Source organism: Macaca fascicularis, chromosome 10 (assembly GCF_037993035.2).
Source record: "Macaca fascicularis isolate 582-1 chromosome 10, T2T-MFA8v1.1".
NCBI classification, from domain to species: Eukaryota; Metazoa; Chordata; class Mammalia; order Primates; family Cercopithecidae; genus Macaca; species Macaca fascicularis.
The window spans coordinates 96685583-96705820 of NC_088384.1; positions in this window are offsets into that span (position 1 = coordinate 96685583).

Consider the following 20238-nt stretch of genomic DNA (forward strand, 5'->3'; position numbering starts at 1 on the left):
CGTGCGGAACGCTTGTGCAGCTATAATCTCAGCAAACATCTGCCACCTTTGTGTGGCAAATGCAGTCTCTTTAGAATACTGCCTTTGATTTTGGGGAAAGACAAATCAGACTGCACGTTTTGTTCTGAATGCGTCTCATCACAGGAGGAAATTTTCAGCAGCTTGGAATTCTGAATGTATGAAAAATGATTTTTTTTAAACAAAGAGTTCACGATAAAGCATCAACAAGGTTCCTGAAAGAGATGAAACCAGTTCTCTATTCCCATCCCTTTCCCCTCCCACGTCTCGTCTTTTTCTGGATTCTCCAAGGTCTTTCTCTGGAGCTGAGTCTCACTTATATTGCCATCTGCGGATCTGGGGTGGCAGCTCTTCTGGCCTCAGACGGTTAGGTCAAGGCTGCCAGTGGCTCAAGTCATCTCTACAAAGCGTGAGCTACAGAATAAGCCACGGTCTCTTCTCCCCTGGTGTCAGACCTCACTGGTGTTTGTAAATCATCAAAATGGAAAAGCATTTGTGCTGCTGGGGAATGGACCTGAGATGCAGCCCCTCACTTCACAGCCCAATAATAAAGGGTTGGTGTAACCACCTCAGAAACAGCAGGTGGGGAGGAACAGCATTAGGCTGACCTGGGTTCAACTCCTCTCTTCTCTGCTGTCTAGCTCAGTGATCCAGAGTGGGCACTTTGGACCTGCTGGATCTCAGGTTTACCATCTGTAAAACTGGCCAGATTAAAGCCTACCTTGTCATCAGAAGCCCATAGGTGAATGTGGGCACATCTGACTTGCAAACAACAAAGTGAAGTGCAGATGTAGAGTAACCAACTGTCCAGGCTCACCTGGGACTGAAGAGTTTCCCAGGTTGTGGGACTTTCAGGAGACTTCCAGACAAACCAGGAGTGAGATCACCCTCTGTCACCCTAATCTAGCACAACCCCATCATGACAGGGATAAGAACTAAGGTCATCAAAGGGGTATAATGCATTTTCTGGAAAAATGCACGCTGACTGATTCACTAAAAAAAAATCCTGAAAATTTTATCAGAGGGTTAAGCAAGAGGCTTTCTTATTCTAATTTAATCTTCCATCCACACTGGAGAGTTCAGTAAAGCTTTACATCTATTTCATAAATACTGGCATCACTTCACTTTTGCTAACACGGCACCTAAAAGCATAATAGCTTAAAACAACAGTCATTTATGTAGCTCACAACTCAGTGGATCAGCAGTTTGGGCTGGGCTCAGCTAGGGAGTTCTCAGCTGGACTCACTCATGTATCTTTGGTCACCAGCTTGTGCAGCTGGGGCCTGGCTAGACTAGGAGGGTCTCAGCTGAAAAGGCATGTTTTGGCTCCATAGGGTCTCTCATCATCCAGTAGCCTTGTTCATGTGACAGCTAGGCAGCGTTCCAAAAGAGTCACAGCCCACAAGGCCTCTTGAGGCCTCACCTCAGCATTGGCATAGCATCACTTCCACCACATTCTGTTGTTCAAAGGGGATCTATAGCCAGCCAAGATTCAAGGGGTGGGGAAACAGACTCCAACTTTTGATGGCAGGAGCTGCAAAGATATATTTCAGAGGGGTGAAGATACAGGAGGTGAGGGGGAGAACTCCAACAATGTTTGCAATTGACAGTATCTTCCTTTTTATTTTATAAAACACAGAAACAAGGCACTTCAGTATCTATAACAATCTATTGCCATATCATTGCCATCCCTCTAGTCACTCCAGCCAGAAACCTTGGAATTCTCCCAACCGGTCTCTGCCTCATTCCTGCTCCCTCTACATCCAACCAGGCCCTGCCATCTCCACCATCTAAACATTCATCACATAATTCCCTGGGATTATTCCTATTCATGCTCCCCACCTCCAGCCTCACCCTCTCTAATCCATTCTCTTCCCTGCAGCCAGGATGATCCTTTTAAAGCATGTATTTGAACATGTCACTGCCTGTATTGAAACCTTGATTAGCTCTTTACTGCTGCCAAATTCTATCTATCAAAACCTTTCTACTTTCTACTCCAGATATTCCACCTCCACCATCACCACCAAACTCTGGCACCTAAACTATGTTCTGGGCCCAGGTGAACTATTTGGCTTTTCTTAAACAAATCATGGCTTTTCATGCATTTGAAAATGCAACTCAAACTTACAGGAATGTTTACCAAGACCTAGATGTCTGTTATCAGTTAAAACTAGACTGCAAACTCACCTGCATGCCTAGAGGATTATCCACTTGTACATCTTCCTACCTCTGTTATTATACATCCCCAAAGATAACACAAATCATTTATTGTTCAATGACTTTGTTGGTGAAAACAACAACGATGATGCTAAAAGATAAGAGAAATCAAACATACAGATTGCTTAGTGGAAAGAGTTATTTATAGTCAGCCTTCTGTATCCAAGAGTCCCACCTCCACAGATTCAACCAACCTCTGACCAAAAATATTTGACACTTAATTAATTAAAAATAACAAGACGTCAATAAAAATGATACAAATGGAAAAACAACATAGTGTAACAAGTATTTTGTACTTAACATTGTATTAAGTATTATAAGTAATCTAGAGATGATTTATAGTATACAGGAGGATGTGGGCAGCTTATATGCAAATAGCTACACCATTTTATGTAAGAAACTTGAGCATCCTCAGATTTGGCATCTGAAAGGGATCCTGGAACCATTCCCCCATGGATACCAAGGGACAACTCCCTACTCACCCTTGTTAGTTTTGGAAAATAGTTATAGTGGTATTAGGGCAAGCAATTGATGACAGATTATAGAGTCCCTCTGGGCGTGAGACATTTGTTATTCATCTAAGACCATAGATGAAACCTTGAGAGCCAGTGACCGCCACTACCATCTGGAACCAGCCCTCAGTACCTCTCCAGTGGGCAACTGCAACATCCTTCTCATTGGACTACTCACTTCTACTCTTCACCTTCCAACAATCCATTCCACACATGGGAACTAGAGTGATCTTTTTGGTAACAAATCAGGGCAGATCACCTTCATGCTTTAAAACCTGCAGTACTTCCCCAATGCAGTGAGAGCAAACTCTTCCATAGCCTACAAAGTCCTACATGGTCTGCCCCTGTGGCCTCCACAGTCTCGTCTATCACTCTCCCCTTCACTTGCTGAACCAACACCCTAGACTTCTTTCTATTCCTCAAAAATGCTTTCGCAGGACCCACACGTGGCTGATCCTACAGCTGCCCCCAATCACCATCTGGCCTTTTGCATAACTGTCTGGCTCCACCAGATCCCCCTCAAATGTGACCCCTCAGAGAGCCCTTCCCCAATGTCATTGAAAACTAACACTGTTTGCAAGTTTGTTCCCTTGACTATTGCCTGTCTCCCCAACTGGAGTGCAATCTCCATGACAGCTGAGACCCCAGCTTACTGTCTGTACATATCAACATCCAAAACAGTATATGCAATAAAAGTTGGCTAAAGGAATCAATAAACAGATGAACGACACTACTAAAAAATATGAAAGAAAGACAGGTAAGTACTTAATCAGAATAAAGATAAATGCCACCTCTAACTCAATATAACCCGCCTACCACCTCTACACAGGTGAGAAAAACCCCTCCCAGCTCCAGGCTCAGAGGTCTCTCAGAGAGATTATGTTGTCTTAGGGCTCAGGTGAAGCCCTTTCAAGCTGGCTTTTCATTATATCTCCTTAACCATGGTGATAAGTAGAGCCAGGTTCCCCTCTTATTGGTAGGACCACATTTTCTCACTCAAAAACTTTACTATGAAAGAAATGGAACTTAGGTGCCTTAACTATGGCCTGATCAAAACTTGACAACAAAGAAATAGAGCAGTTTAAATGAGTTCTGGAATTGGCTCTCTAAAGACCCCAGCATGGGAGAGATGCACACATATATCAAATGCCCACGAGCAGCTACACTCGCATGTCCCACAGGGTCTAAGACTCATTGGGTACAAGGCAGGTTCATTATCTGCCTCTCTACACCTGCCCAACTTCTCCCTTTGTCAGTGTCACTGATGTCTCTGAGTAGCCAACATCTTCCAGTTACCAAACCAGAAACCTAGAAGTCTCTATGGACAATTCTCTTTGCCTCAAGCCCCACATCCTTCTGATCCTCCCCTCTAAGCCCATGTTCTGGTGCCCACCTCCATACTCCCACCGAGTCCAAACAGTCATTATTGTCTGCCCCCTAGACAATCACATTTGTCTCATTCCTGGTCTCCCCACATCTACTCAGACATCCTTTATTCTCCCCACAGCAGCCAGAACAATATTTTAAAAATAATAATAATAATAATAATAGCAGGCACTACAGCTTCTTAAGTGCCTGCTATGCCTTTCACTTTTCTTAGAATAGAAGGTAAACCCTCATCTTAGCCTGTAAAGCCCCATAGGATCTACCACTGCCCATCTGTTCAGCCTGGCTCACACTCCGTGGTCCTCCAGCTTCCATGTCCTCACCCTAAGGGCCTCCTTTTAGTTCTAATTCTCTCTTTTAGTTCCAACTCTCTTTACAAAGACTTTGCACATACTGGTTACTTTGTATGAAACCGTCTCCCACTACCAACCATGAGCCACCTTCTGTCCATTCCTCAGATCCCTGCTCAGTTTTACTTCCATGGGAAAGTCTTCCCTGACCATCCAGTCTAGGACAAGTCTCCAAAGAATGATAGTTTTTCCTTTAAAACACTTACATCTATTGATAATTATGGATTCTTGGCATAACTATATGACTATAAACTCCAGAGGGCAGAGACTTGTCTCCCTTTTTGCTGCTTTGTATGCCCAATGCTTAGCACAGTACCTGGCACAGGATAGATGCTGAAAACAACGAATGAGTGAATGCATGAATGAATCAAGGAACCAGGGACAGATATTCTGTGGAGTTGAGCTCACCTTCCAGCAGCTGGCCAAAGTCCCATATTTAGCAATCCTCATGAGAGATGGGAGGGATAGATAAGCTAGGAGTGAAAAGTGGAAGAAATAAACTGAGTCGTTGAAAGATTAAGAACCCCATGCTGAAATCTGCCATTGTTTCCATGTAACTTGCAAGAACTCACTGTAATTTACATATTTCTGCACGAACACAATGCGTAACTGACTCCCAATCCCTTCTAAATGGATGACACATTTACTGTCTCTCTTTGGGAATTTTATGTTGTGTCCTGGATTCCTTTGAAATTGGTGGAAAGAGGTGGGCAGCAAGGATAGGTAAAATAAACGGGATTTGCCATTGTCAATATGCCAAAGAGAGGAGACCTGGTAAGATCTAAGGGATGTTCCCAGACACTCAGTTTAATCATCATTCCTAAGAACACACACACACACACACACACACACACACACACACACACACACACGCTATTGTTATGAGAAAGAAGCAAAATCATTCAGACCACTAAATCAAATGGTCCTGAATTACCTATCAACAAGCTGATATAGTGGCAGTTTTCACCACATACCAGGCACCCTGCTAGGTGCTGAGAATGCAACAGAGAACGGGTCTCTAGGCCCCGAGCCTGTGCCCATGGACTACAGTGTGGTGGGGGCTGTAACTTTGAACAGGCTCACACTGTGGTGCAATCAAAACTGAGAGGGAAGTGCAGGGGCCAGGGCAGCACAGAGAAGGGGCACCTGACCTGGTCTTGGAGGTCAGCCACGACATGCCAGAGGAACTGAGAGCAAAGCTGCATCGTAATAACCCCTCTGAGCCTCGACTTCCTCATATGTAAAATGGAGACAGTGAGTCCCACTTCCCAGGGGGCTTAAGAGTATCTGATTCAAAATCACAATCGCTGGCTAATACTTAATGATCACCTATTTTGTACCAGCCATTGGGCTAAGCACATCTTGTGCATTAGCTCATCAAATCTTCATCACAACTCTAGAAAGTAGACACAAATATCCCCACATTACCAATGAGTAAACTAAGGTTTAGGAAGAAAAGGACACCTACCCAAGTCACTGGTGACCCGGCTCTACCTGACAACACGCTTTGAGGCACAGCACTTCACCACCTCCCTTATGAGATCATGACAAGTTCTCAAACCAAAATAAACCTTCAGTGAATTTCAGTTTCTTTTCTCCCTTTGTCCCCTCCTCTCCTTTCTCCATAGAGGAAACAAAACAACAAAGATCCCAGAGTGCTGTGACTCAAGCCGATTTCCCTGGTCCTTCTGTATAAATATAGTCTTTGAAAGGACCCAGAAGGGGAAATCAGAATATTGAGAATTATTTCCACCTCAATAATAATAAGTCAATTGGTGAGTCCAGCTGGGGCCTCAACCCTCACCCAGGGGAGGTCCTGGGACAGATGGCTCTAGGCTCTGCTTCCCCTGGGGCTGGAGGTTACTAAGTTAAAAGCCTGGTTGCCAACAGCCCTCAACAATGAAGTCCAGAAATCAGTCAAGCCCACAGGGTGCTCAGAACACAACCTCCCTGCAGTCCCCCATGGCTTGTGTTCTATAAGACGCAGCTCCAGCTGCTTCTCTGCGAGCTCATCCAGAGGAGTTGGCATCACCCCACTCAGGAATGTATCACTTCACTGGCCCAGCCCTGCCTTCCCCTCTTCCACCCATGCCCAGCTCATTCACTGTATTTCAAGACTTGATCTCATAGAAAATGTATGTATTCACCCATTTTATTTATTCTTTCACTCATTATCAGGATCCTACTATCATGCATGCATTTGTGGACTCCCCATTGTGCTGATATTCTGAGTACGTTTGCAGATAAAATTGGAGGAGGAGATCTGACTCCTGGCTAGTTGCCGCATTGCTCACTTGACTGTGAGCATGTGTCTCCAGCTGTCAGCCAGGCTCCTCCCTGCGCTTGATTCCAAAGCTGCAGAGGTCAGAGTCATAGGACCGTGAGGCCTAAGTCACTGGGATGGTGGCCCTGCCTTCTCCAGCTCAGCTCAGCTCAGTTAAGAACAATCAAGGTCAGCTCCCAGATCAACCCAAGGACCCTTGGGAAACTGCCCCCAACAGGTAGGAGCTCAGAGAACATTGCTTGTTCTCTTGCACAGGCAGCAAGGTTGGGTAGTTACTGGGCTAAAGGGAGCCCTGGGCTCCGGAGAAACTTCTAAGAATCAACCCGCAGACCACATTCTTTGTCCTGACCTACATGCTCAGTTGACCTGACCTTTTAGTCTCCAGCAAAGTAATGGCGTGCACATGGAGTCAGGCAAACTCGGGACCAGAGCCTAACTCTGTCATCTTCTAGTTTGGTGAACTTGGACAAATCGCTTTATGCATCTAATCCTCAGTTTCCCCATCTGTAAAATAGAGATGATAATAATAATTGTAATACCTGCTTCACAGGATTAGTTTGATGATTAAATGAAATAATCACACAAAGAGAGCTTTACCCAAAGTTTCTCAACTTCAAAATTATTGACATTTCAGTCCAGATAATTTTTGGTTGTATGGAGTATCCTGTGCTTTGTAGGACACTTAGCAGGATCTCTGGCCCCTATCCTCTAGAGGCCAGCAGCCCACCTCCTGCTCAGTTGTGACAACTCAATGTCTTCAGATATTTCTCAAAATTTCCTGACATCAGCCCTGCCTGAGAACCACTGGTTAACCCAATGCCAGAAAAATAACAGTTCAATTAATGTTAGCTATTATTATTATTGCCCACTGGAACCCAGTCTGCTTGGATGGTCTCTGGCCCTGTCCAGCTCTTGCCAGCTCCATAGCCTAAGGCTTATACTTAACCACAATTTTCTATATACTAGGAGGACCTTGATTCAAGGTATTTGGAATTATGGCACAGTCAGTAGCCTGACAATTGACTAGAAATGGATCTATGCCATACAAGATCTGTCTCCCTGGGAATACAAAGGAAAGAATTGGAGGAGAACAGGAGAATCAGGAAGACAGTTTCCCGAAGCAATTTGGGGCTCAGAAAGAGAATGAAAATCAGTGCTGAAACTATTAAAGAGCATTAGGAAAATGATAGCATTCAACCAATACAATAAGCCGTGAAAGAAATAGAGACAACAATATACTATTGGTACTGTCAACGTGGGACTCAGAACCCATGATGGTAGATGTGTTCTGAAGACCAAATGTGTTTATGGATGTAAAAGTGCCTCGCCCATGACCTGGCATATTGTAGACCCTCAATAAAGGTCATATAAAACTATCATTCAGGTTGACATTTTTTGTCAGGGAGAATACTGGATCAGACGGAATTGGCTCAGCATTCTGCGTCAGAGGTGGGAGGGATCATTGAGACAACCTGACCCAGCTCCTTCATTTTATAGCTGAAGACATTTACATGGAGAGAGAAGAAGTAGATTGGGAAAAATCACACAGTAGGTAAATGCCAAAAACTAAAATTAGAAGTAGGTTTTCCAGACTCTACAGATGGCTGCAGTGCACATAGATATACACACGTAGATGGCTCTGTCCTGAGACCAGCACACTTGAGTTACCTGAGAGTCAGACTCAGCAGCTGAATAAAATCATGAGCAGGTGCATCTGAGTAATGTGGTACTGTGCTACTCCCTGCCTTCTGGCTTTGGCATCCCCCAAACTGTCATCCTAACCCTCTTGACTCTGCTACCCTGTGTTCCTGGCCTTACTTCCGTTTTTATGCCTCTTTCTTCTTTCTACTCTCCTCTCCACAAAACCCTTTATCAGAATCATCTGATCCCATGAGAATAGTCTGACTCCTCTTCATTTGGTTTAGCATATCCTTCCTGACAACAATTAACTTGCACTGGATATGTACTATGCGCTAAGAATTGAATTTGCATTACTTATCTATGTAATAACGGTCACTATTATTATCTCCATTTTATAGATAATGAAACTGAGCCCCGGTTTCATGTACAGGAAAGGAGAGGCAGAGTGTTAATAAGTAGAATTGAAAGAGACTAACATATCAAAACACTAACTGGGGGGAAACATGGTTTTCCTAGAGTAATAGGTACATGTGGTTGAATTTCTAAAGAGAATGAATTAGTTTAGTCTGAAGTCCAGGGGGAAGTGGCAGCTGGGGAAGTCTCCCAGAATTCTGTTTTCCTTCATGTCTGGTAACTATGGGATCACCAAATGGATGGGGAATGGGATGGTAGTGATGCTGGGCTTCTTGGTCAGTGGGTTCACAGCCATGCAATGACATCTCCCTCTCTGAGGCCTCCAGTACGCCCAGAGGTCCGTATAGCCGGACTCTCATTTGTCCTCACCTGTTTCTTAAATCACAGGTGGGGTAGGGATTACAGGGCTCCACCTGTCTTGACGCCCGACCTCCAGCTCCTGACCCACTTCTGACTAATCCATCTGTGGAGCCGTCCAAGACTATGACCCACTTCCCACAGTGCTCCTCCCCAGACAAGCTTCCCTGTGGACAGTCTTGTGCCCTAGTGTTCCTGCAGCCTGAGGGCACCAGCACCGCCTGTTCTGGACAGCTCCGCCCAGCCCAGCCCTCACCTGGGTGTTGTCCTGGACTCCACCCTCCCCTTCCCCCTCTCAGCCCAAGACTCTGGCTCCGTCTGCTCTGGCCTAGAAATGTCTCTCTCACTTGGGCCTTTGCAGCTGTTAAGCTGCAGCTGCTCTCCTCAATCAAATTTCTTGTCCCTGATATACTTACCTCTCAAAAATGCAAACATGTTAATATCAGGCTATTGCTTAAACACCTGCTGTGTATTCCCATTTCTTCTAGGATAAAACCCAAGCCCCACTGAGTGTCCCACCCTGAGGCTGAATCTATCAGTCTAGGATTTCTTCTGCCAGGTGAGTCTAGGAAAGATGATGTTGCTTAAAGTCAAACACTAAGGCTTTGAGACATTTGGCCTTATGCTCAGCAACGTTTAGATTGTAGAATCTTACATCTAAAAGTGACTTTAAATCAACTTGTCCCCATGCACACTAGCTCTTTTCCTGACTGCCACCAGCGATGAGGCACTCGCAATGTAGTAAGACAGCCCATTCTGTTGTGTAAAGAACTTTCTTATTACAGGATCCTAGAATCTCAGATTTGTAACACACTCAGAAGGTGGTATTCTTCCACTCAGTGGAAACACTTCTCTGCAATAAATGAGCAAATAACCTGATCAATTTTCATGAAATATCCACACTATGATGCAATTGCGTTCCGGAATCCAAATGCAGGCTTTTGCCTCTTTCCCACATAAATATCTTCCACCATATAAAATATGTTTGGTTTCTGGATTATACCAGTGTGGTACTCCTCTAGGTTCTTTTCTAGTCAGAAGTTTGACCCACTTGCCTAAGACTGCAGACTCTACAGACAGCTACAGATAGCCTAAGTTAAAATATCATCTCTGCCATTTGCAAGCTATGGAAGCTTGGTTGAGTTACCTAATTTCTTTGAGCCTCAGCTTCCCCATCTGTAAAGATGATACCTATCTCCTTTAGCTATTATGGGGACGAAATAAGATAATTTATATAAGCTGCTAAGCACAGCATCTGGCACATATAAATGGTCAATAAATGTTATATTTTATTATTGAAAGTGAAACTTTTCTCTCTGATGTCAGTGATGGCTTTCAAACATTTTTTCCTAGAATCCTAATATTCAAACTAGATAAATGCAGTATGGCTCTGATAGCAGCATGGGCGGGCATCCCAGGGTCCTGTTGCCTCTGCCTTTCCCGTTCCTATTTCCTCTTCTTCATGGCCCCTGAGGCACTCCAGTGGAACCTTAGGACTCCTCCCAATATAGTTTGAAAATAAATAAGATATAAACAAATAAATAAAATGCTGTACCAGGAAAAGGCAATTGCAGAAACACAGGGATGTGTATTACTTTCCTATTGCTGCTGTCACAAACTTAATGGCTTAAAAATACACAAATGTATTATCTTACAGTTTTGTAGATCAGATGCTCAATGAGGATCTCACTAGGCTAAAATCCAGGTGTTAGCAGGGCTGTGTTCCTTCTGGAGGCTCTAGGGGAGAATCTCTTTTCTTGTTTTATTCAGGTTCTAGAAGCTACCCATATTCCTTGGCTCATGGCCCCCTTCCTCCATCTTCAAAACCAGTAATACGGCACATCTCAGAACCCCCTCGCCAACTCTCTCTTCTGCCTCCTTCTCCTACGTATAAGGACCCATGTAATTATATTGGTCCCACCCAGGTAATCCAGAATAAGCTCCCTATTTTAAGGACAGCTGGTTAACAACATTAATTCCATCTGCAACCTAATTCCCCTTCCTGTGTAACCTTACATAACACATTCACATTTCTGAGGATTAAGACAAAGACATGTTTGGGGAATCTTTCTGCCTGCCATAGCAGTCACTGGAGAGGTCCTTAGAGACAAGCCTGGAAAAATTACTCAACGTTTGGAGACATAAACGTCCTGTTCACCTCACTGCAATAGTTTGCAGCCCACTATTCTTCATCTTGTTCTTATTTTTAACATGAGGATCTTTTTTTTTTTTGCCTTGTCAGATTTATCATAAACTTACCTTTATCTTTTTTTAAATTTTTTTTTATTATACTTTAAGTTCTAGGTTACATGTGCACAACGTGCAGGTTTGTTACATATGTATACTTGTGCCATGTTGGTGTGCTGCACCCATCAACTCGTCAGCACCCATCAACTCGTCATTTACATCAGGTATAACTCCCAATGCCATCCCTCCCTCCTCCCCCCTCCCCATAATAGGCCCCGGTGTGTGATATTACCCTTCCAGAGTCCAAGTAATCTCATTGTTCAATTCCCACCTATGAGTGAGAACATGCGGTGTTTGGTTTTCTGTTCTTGCGATAGTTTGCTGAGAATGATGGTTTTCAGCTGCATCCATGTCCCTACAAAGGACACAAACTCATCCTTTTTTATGGCTGCATAGTATTCCATGGTGTATATGTGCCACATTTTCTTAATCCAGTCTGTCACTGATGGACATTTGGGTTGATTCCAAGTCTTTGCTATTGTGAATAGTGCCGCAATAAACATACGTGTGCATGTGTCTTTATAGCAGCATGATTTATAATCCTTTGGGCATATACCCAGTAATGGGATGGCTGGGTCATATGGTATTTCTAGTTCTAGATCCTTGAGGAATCGCCATACTGTTTTCCACAATGGTTGAACCAGTTTACAATCCTACCAACAGTGTAAGTGTTCCTATTTCTCCACATCCTCTCCAGCACCTGTTGTTTCCTGACTTTTTAATGATTGCCATTCTAACTGGTGTGAGATGGTATCTCATTGTGGTTTTGATTTGCATTTCTCTGATGGCCAGTGATGATGAGCATTTTTTCATGTGCCTGTTGGCTGTATGAATGTCTTCTTTTGAGAACTGTCTATTCATATCCTTTGCCCACTTTTTGATGGGGTTGTTTGTTTTTTTCTTGTAAATTTGTTTGAGTTCTTTGTAGGTTCTGGATATTAGCCCTTTGTCAGATGAGTAGATTGCAAAAATTTTCTCCCATTCTGTAGGTTGCCTGTTCACTCTGATGGTAGTTTCTTTTGCTGTGCAGAAGCTCTTTAGTTTAATGAGATCCCATTTGTCAATTATGGCTTTTGTTGCCATTGCTTTTGGTGTTTTAGACATGAAGTCCTTGCCCATGCCTATGTCCTGAATGGTATCACCTAGGTTTTCTTCTAGGGTTTTTATGGTTTTAGGTCTAACATTTAAGTCTCTAATCCATCTTGAATTAATTTTCGTATAAGGAGTAAGGAAAGGATCCAGTTTCAGCTTTCTACTTATGGCTAGCCAATTTTCCCAGCACCATTTATTAAATAGGGAATCCTTTCCCCATTTCTTGTTTTTCGCAGAATTGTCAAAGATCAGATGGCTGTAGATGTGTGGTATTATTTCTGAGGGCTCTGTTCTGCTCCATTGGTCTATATCTCTGTTTTGGTACCAGTATCATGCTGTTTTGGTTACTGTAGCCTTGTAGTACAGTTTGAAGTCAGGTAGCGTGATGCCTCCAGATTTGTTCTTTTGACTTAGGATTGTCTTGGCAATGCAGGGTCTTTTTTGGTTCCATATGAACTTTAAATCAGTTTTTTCCAATTCTGTGAAGAAAGTCATTGGTAGCTTAATGGGGATGGCATTGAATCTACTGAATGGGCAAAAACTGGAAGCATTCCCTTTGAAAACTGGCACAAGACAGGGATGCCCTCTCTCACCACTCCTATTCAACATAGTGTTGGAAGTTCTGGCTAGGGCAATCAGGCAAGAGAAAGAAATAAAGGGTATTCAGTTAGGAAAAGAAGTCATCAAATTGTCCGTGTTTGCAGATGGCACGGTTGTATATTTAGAAAACCCCAACATCTCAGCCCAAAATCTCCTTAAGCTGATAAGCAACTTCAGCAAAGTCTCAGGATACAAAATCAATGTGCAAAAATCACAAGCATTCTTATACACCAGTAACAAACAAACAGAGAGCCAAATCATGAATGAACTTCCATTCACAATTGCTTCAAAGAGATAAAATACCTAGGAATCCAACTTACAAGGGATGTAAAGGACCTCTTCAAGGAGAACTACAAACCATTGCTCAGTGAAAGGAAAGAGGACACAAACAAATGGAAGAACATTCCATGCTCATGGATAGGAAGAATCAATATCATGAAAATGGCCATCCTGCCCAAGGTGATCTATAGATTCAACATGAGGATCTCTGACAAATCTTGCTACAGTCAAGATACTCTGTCTGGCATTACCCAGACTTAACAGATTTGTTGCAAGCAACAAATCTTTCAGGGTGATTTGTTGCAAGCAAAAGAAAATGACTGGCTAGTTGAGGTATAGAAGGCATTTGATAAAAGGTTATTTTGAAGCTCGCAAAGCCTCTGGAGGAATGGAGAACCAGTCAGAGATCAGGCAGCCAAGAGCAGCCCTCCAAGTTATACAGTAGAACCCATCTGGGCAGAAATTGGTGCTGGTGTCCCTCAAAACCCACTGGCATAGACAGAGCATTCTGCCTTGAGTGTTGGTACTACCATCACCCCTGGAAATTCAATTGATAGGTTTGATTCTTCACCCACTGTTGCTGCTCTTTGGCATTTCTTAAACCCAACCTCAAGTCATAGGTGGCTGCCTCTATGCTATGTTTTTGTGGAATCCCTGTCAGTCTTATATGAAAAACTTGGAGGGAGAGGGACACCAGAAGAGGACTGAAAATTCTACATGTTCTGTTTCCCAGCCTCTCTGGCCAGAGAACTCTGGCAGGTGCTCTGAAACCTAGAACACCTGCCAGAGTCCTCCTGCCAGACAGGCTGGGAAATGGAGCATGTGACGTTTTCTGTTTTATGGTAAAAGATGGGCTCCACATCTCACCAAGATCCATAAGGGGCAAATTCCCCCACATAAGTCCAAATGGTGGAGACATAATGATAATGGCAAATATCTACAGTACCACTCTAGGAAGCTTATTTTTTAAAAGAGAAATAAGAACATTTTGGAATTACTAGTTCTTCGTGAATCTATCATGGCTCTTATTCCCACTGATTCCTACTTCTCTTTCTAAGTACACGTAACCCATACACCACTTAAGTAATCATTTCTAGTTTGTTGCCAGAAACTGGCCTGAACCCACAATTTCTAGAATCCAGGTTTTAAAGATCAAGATAAGACATGCCCATTCCCAGTCTTCTGGCATCCCTCTCCCTCCCCATTTTTCAAATAAGGCTGACAGGGATTCCACAAAGACTTATGCAAGTCTTTTCAGAACCCTGGGCTATAATTCATGTGGAATTGAAGAGCTGAATTAATTAAGAGCAGTGAGGTGTTTGCCTGTCTCCTATCTCTTATCGTGAGTTTCAATCTTTCCAGATTAAAGGCCGTTTGCCTTGATGAATTGAGCAGCTTGGCGATCTCTCTGATTACTCTCAACATTATACCATCATGCCCATGCTGTGGACTCTCCTTCTTTTCCCACCATGTATCTCCAGACGGTGCGATAAAAATCCTTATTTTTATTTTTAGTTGTTTTTCTAAAGCCTTCACTCTTCTTGAGCCTATGCTTTCTTACACGATTCTTATAAACATGGGTCATTTCTTCCTGTGTTTTGCTGTGTTCACTTTCTTAATATTTGTGTTTGTAACACCCACACCCATCAGAGATGATGGTATGGAGTCACATTGCTTTCTAGTTCACTCATCTCTGGATTACACAACGGAAGGAACATGGATGTTGCGATCAGATTTAGAGTACTTGAATCCTACCTACATCTCTTACTAGTAGTGTGAGCCTTATCTCTAAAATTAAGGTAATAATTCCTGCTCACTCTTACAGAGCTTCACAACTGGATATTTTTGTGGCAGTACCTTGTGGGCATGCTTTTATTGAGGCTTTCTTGGGCTTTTTCCCTTTAGTAAACATAGAGTTTTGCCTGTTTGTCGAAACCCCTGTTCTCACATTCCTTAAAAACAGATGGACAGAGAGCTACCAAATTTGGAGGGTTCTTTGAGATAACCCAACATAAAATATAGGTATGTGTATATATATACATACATACACATTTACATGAATATATATGTCTTGTATATTTGTTGTGTTTCTCTGGAGAATCCTAATAATGTCTCCTTGTGTACTTTATTTTCACGTATACTGATTCTGGCTAGTTTTATGTATCCCACTATGAGAAAAAAAGTATCAATGCTATATTTATTCATGATGCCATGGCACTTCAGAACCTGTTTGCTTGGGAACAATATATATCTCCATGCCTATGCAGTTCCCTAGTAGCATTTTTTAATGCCGGTTACATCATTACTCACAATGCTGCATCATCTGCCGTGCCACCTATGAATACTGGCTTCCAGTGACTCAGGAAGTTGTTACTATGCTTCATTGATGAAGACCACAAATGCAAGTCTTACTCAGAATATGTAGAGAAATGTGAATGATAATTCATTTTTCAGTTATGTCAAATTTGTCACTCAGAATTTTATAATGTACACATAGAAAAATGTATCTTCCAACCATGTCTGGAACTCTCTGGTCTACAATCACTGCATTTTTAGAATGTGATCTCTTTCATTGTTGACCACATTATTGCCTTTCATTCACAGGCATCAGTGGGAGCACAGATAGGGGCTTATGGAAGAAGTAAGAAGAGTGGCTTTATTTACACAAGAAATGTCTGTCCCTTGCCACATGGCTTAAGATCAACCCAGAAGACCACAGTACACATCCATCAGATGCAAAAGAGGGCATTGGTGAGAAGGATTTATTGGCCCATCTCAAAAGCCCTTGGAGTAGACAGTCATGGCCACCTCTGGCAGCCATCCTGTCATGTATTAAGAAGCCCATTCAGTGGTGTAAGGTGACGGCCTTGGGTGTCAGCAGTGAAGGCTGCACAAAGGTAGGGGAATAGTGGTAAGGAGTGAGGTTTGAGAGGTCAACAGGGGTCATAGGTCAGCAGGGTCAAGTAAAAAAGGGCTGGAAGGATGTGCAAACCAAGCAGCAGGAACTATGTGTGGAAAGGCATGGAACTTTGAAAGGAGAAGGTGCATCCAGGAAACATCGGTTGGTCTCTTGTGGCTGAAATAACATGTGTTTATGGAAGGTCAAGATAGAAAGTTGGGCACAAGGGCAAAGCCAGAGTTCATCAGCTTCATATGTCAAGCAAGAGAATTTGAACTCTATCTATAAGGCATGAAGACTTCATGGAATATCTTAAGTAAAAGATAGACATGGCTGGAATTGGGGTTTCAGGAAAAACACTGTGGCAGCAATGGTAAAGTCAAACTGGAAGAGAGAGAGACCGCTGGGGAGAAACCAAATGGAAAGAGGTTATTTTAATTATCCAGGAGATGATGAGGATTGTCTCTGAACTTGATGCCAACTGAACTTGGGAAAGGAGCTGTTGGGCTGGAGAGAACACGGTAGACTCTAACACGTTTCAGGGGCCAAACAGACAGGATGTTGTGATTGATAAATGTAGGAATGAGGATTGGGGAGGAGTCCAGGATGACTCCAAGCTTCTAACCATGGTGGTGCCTGGGTGGAGAGTAGTGTCATTCCTGAAACAGGGAACAGAGAAGGAGCAAGTTTGGCAGGAAAGGGGATCAATTCAGGCTGGAACTTGCTGAGTTAAAGGAGCTGCAGGACATAGAACAGGAGGTTCCCAGAAGACAAGGAACAGATTCAAAAGTTGGGAGTGAAGTTTGGCCTGGAGAAAGTCATGGAACCCAGAGAGGATTCTGGAATGAGAAGAGAGCTAAGCAGAGAACCTCAGAAACACTACAATTCAAGAAATCATTATGGTATAAAACTCAAGAATTGAAATACAGAAGACCCTAGGATGAAAGTCCATCTTCCAAGTACTGGAAACCACGCCCAATTCCTTGGCCAAGTTTTCACAATCCACTATCCACACACACCCATATTCCCTCTTTTCTTTTCCAATGACAAGTAAAAACACAACCTGCATCCTCACCACATGTACAAAGTTCTTGTACAAAATTTCTCTAGAGCCTAACATGGGTGCCCTCTTGAGTCAACAAGAACGAACACTGCCAGTGAGTTTGTAGAAAGTTGACTTAAAGAACATGGCACAAGCTCACAGCAGGATATTGCCAAAAGACTGGTCATGAGACCCAATCAGTCACAGCTACCAGCCCTGAAGGAGATGAGCCCAGGAACCTAGAGTTTAGACCTGTAAGCAATTAAGGGTAGAAAGACCTTCAATTTACTTTTGTCTTCCCCATTTTCAGGCAGAGAAACTGATGCCCAGAGAGTGAAAGGATTTTGTCCAGGGTCAGCAGTGAAACCAGTTGACCAGATCAGTGAGACTAAACTATGTCATGTTGGTTAAAATGTCTTAATGGGCAGCACATTTCCAAAGTTTCTGCCAATGCAACCAGGCACCATGGGCATACTTCAGAAACTAATGAGTCTGCAATTCCTCCAGCTCATTCAGAAGCTTCTGGGATGAGACTCAATCCTGGTAAGGCATGGGAGAGTGAAGAAAAGGTGGAAGTTATCACCCTTCATAGGGCTTTATAGACTGTGGTTGTCACATATCCCTCCCTCCCTGAGGCCACTGGGATCTGCATTTGTCCTGGGCAGGGGCTTTGGGGTCATTTAATTATCATACTAAGGGGACCCAGTGAGGGAATCCAAACTTGTCTTGAAAAAGTGATTGTCTTCAAAACTAGCCTGTGTCAGAAGTCTCCTTCCCGAAAATAGCTGTCCATGGGTTTGCATTTTCACAGCTCTCTTCTGGGCATCGGCTTCTGGTCAGACCTTGGTTCAGGCCTTCCCCTTTAGAGCTGCCAGAAGGATCTTTCTGAAGCCCCCTTTTGACAATATCACTCTCTGGGAGAACCCAGTGCTTTCCTCTACCTACAAGCAACTTAGTAGACATCCTGGCCACAGCCTGAGCCTACAGCTTTTCCAGCCATTGATTCTTTCTGGTTTCCCCAAGTTCTGTCACTTTGGGTGTCTTCCAGTTCCCTGAGCACGAGAGGTATTTTTAGGCCCCAGTGCCTTTGCACATGTTTCCTGGAATACCGTTTTCCTTGTTATGCACTGAAAGTAACTCCCATGTGTTCTTATTTATTTAAATTTTTGGCATCCAGACTTTGAATTCCTCAAAAACAGTAACTGGTGTCATAATCACCTTGTTATCCCCAGCACATAGTTCAGGATTTGTCAACATGTTGAAAAGAATGCCTATGAGCCAATCAGACTACTTGCCACAGTCAGGAGGAAGAGGAAGGCTGGAGTAGCTGGGAATAGTACAGGATGAACCTCCTTATGAGCGTGAAAGAGGGAGAGCATCAACAGAGTTACCATGAATTGACACAGTGGCCACGTTTCCACCTGGTGGAGTAATCCATTTTTAACTCAAACAATCCTCAGGAAGTTACTTTTCCTACTAGAGAGATGGCAGGCTAAGAACAACGCCCTTCATTAATTCCTCCCAACAACTTGAATAATGGATGGACCACAGTGAGTTTAGAAGCCCAGGTTATGAGTTGTAAATATAGCTCTGCGCACGCTGGGCAGGGAGATAGGGGTGGTCCCTTGAACAGAAAGACAGGGAAACTATTTCCCAGAGTAAATTAGAAGCAAAGCTCCTTATGAATATTGGGGAATGCCATTGATGTCCCATAAAGTAAACTTTAGTCAAGACATAGCAGAAGCTGGAGATTTTCTGCAAACAAACAATAATGTGAGGCCAGACATGTGTAGACAAGAAGAGCAAGGTATCTTCAGAAGGAAGTCAGCAGTATTTCCAGGAAGAACCAGAACATAGTCCATTCTCTGAGCTGTTTCTAGCCTTGGGTTTTCACCCATAGTGACAGTGAAATTGCAGCTTATATCAGGTTCTTGTATACCCCATACTATATCATGTGTAGTTTTCTCTGTACTAGTATCCTCAAGTTGTCTACGTAGGTTCTCATTCTAGAACATGAGCTCAGTACTTTCTATTAACATTTTTGTGGTTAAAGTCCTAAATTGCAGTCTCTCCAGTTACTACATAAGGATACCCGACCTGGGTGCCTCTGACCTGACACATGAAAACAAGATTTGGATGCCCACATGGGACATTCCTTCATTTAACAAGTATTTGTTGAGTGCCTACTATGTGCCAGATACTGGGAGTATAATAATAAACAAGAGACCCTGTGTTCTGGGAGTTGATAGTCTAAGGGGAGAAGGGACACTGACAAGCAGCCAGGGCTTGCAATACAGTCTATGTACAATACCCTATACTGTGATGGGGCATTAGAGGGGGCCACAAAGACACAAAGAAGAGGATTCTGCTTTAGACCAATAGGGGCAGGAAAGGCTTACTGGAGAAATGATGTCCATGCGGAGACATCCCATTAGACGATGTGAAGGGAAATGGAAAACAAGGCATGCTCCAGGCATATAAGCTAGGCAACTGCATATGCAGAGACCTGAAGTTGAGAGAGAGCATGGCCTGTTAAGAAAACATGAGAAGAGCAGGACAGGTCCAAGTATGGGCCCAGCCCAGTTCAGCCCATCTATACATGTGTTACCAAGGAAGAGATCAGAAAGTTAGGGGCACAGCTCAGGATCAGCCCCCACCTGATACTCCATTCTCACCTCAATTGTGGATTTGAAGATTCAGCTTCACCAGGGCTGCGAGATCAAATGGTCCTTTAACCCCCAAGCCTAGCAGCAGCTCAGAATCTCCCAGATTTCATCATGTAAGGAAGAGTAAGAGGAAAGTTGCAGCCATGACCCAAGACCTTTCTTTGCCCTGCCTGGCTTCCTGCTCTGTGGTGGCTTCATCTCAGCAAAAAGGCTGCCATCTTGGATGGGAAAGGA